This window comes from Helianthus annuus, chromosome 17 (assembly GCF_002127325.2).
Source record: "Helianthus annuus cultivar XRQ/B chromosome 17, HanXRQr2.0-SUNRISE, whole genome shotgun sequence".
NCBI classification, from domain to species: Eukaryota; Viridiplantae; Streptophyta; class Magnoliopsida; order Asterales; family Asteraceae; genus Helianthus; species Helianthus annuus.
The window spans coordinates 134,050,715-134,051,728 of record NC_035449.2 but is presented as its reverse complement, the minus strand read 5'-3'; positions in this window follow the sequence as shown (position 1 = coordinate 134,051,728).

Genomic DNA, 1,014 nt, shown 5'->3' with positions numbered 1-1,014 from the left:
TTTTTTCTTGTAAAAAATATGATATAACTTTGTAATAATTGTAAAAATCATATTTTTGTTTCCTTTGGTGTCCAAAATATTATTTGCCAAAATATACACATGAATATTATTTCCGGAGTATTTTGTAAGTTATATTCCTTAGTTCGATTTCACCAATATTTTGTGTATAACTTGTATATTCATATTCTTGAAATTTTGGTAACATTTTGGATTGTAATTTTTGGTATTTTGATGAGTTATACTATTTCATGTCCTAAAATAATATAACTAATACACAAAGTATACAAATAATCACACACATGGTGACTTCTAAATATATATTTCCTAAATACATATTTAGTCACTTTTATTTATAAAAACCAACCTCCAATATTTATAATTTTTGTAACAAAAATTATGGCAAAGTTTATGTAAAGATTTATGGTTTGAAATACACTTGTAAATATTTGTTTAGAAATATTTTTCTAAGTGTTTAATTTTTAGAAAATTTTTGCCATAGTTTCCCCTAAAGATGGAGGTTTCCATACCTTGAAGGTATATCATTTTCTTTTGTAAAATCAACATCATCAACCAATAATCAACAACAAACAATCTTTACTTACCAATTTTGCCAAAAACAAGCATAATCTACTACTTCATGAACTTGAAATTTCACAAAAATTTGTAGTAACTTACTAGTGTTCTTAGTAAGCCTTGTTACCCTTTAAAGTGTGATTGATTCTTTAAAAACATCATTTTTAAAGAAAGTAGATCTTTACAACTTATATTCATGTTTTCTAAAAATGCTTCTTCATGGATCTTTCTTGTTACATAAGTGTTTCTATACTTTATTAACCACCAAAAATAAGGTTTGTTTATGTAAGAACCAAGATCAAGTAAATCTTGTGTTTTTAACTTGGTTCCTTTGAAAAAACATCCATGAAATTTTAGATCTACAAGTATTACAACTTACTTTGATCATTATTTTACAAGAAAACCACATATTCTTTCAAATTCATGTTCTATGTGTGAGGA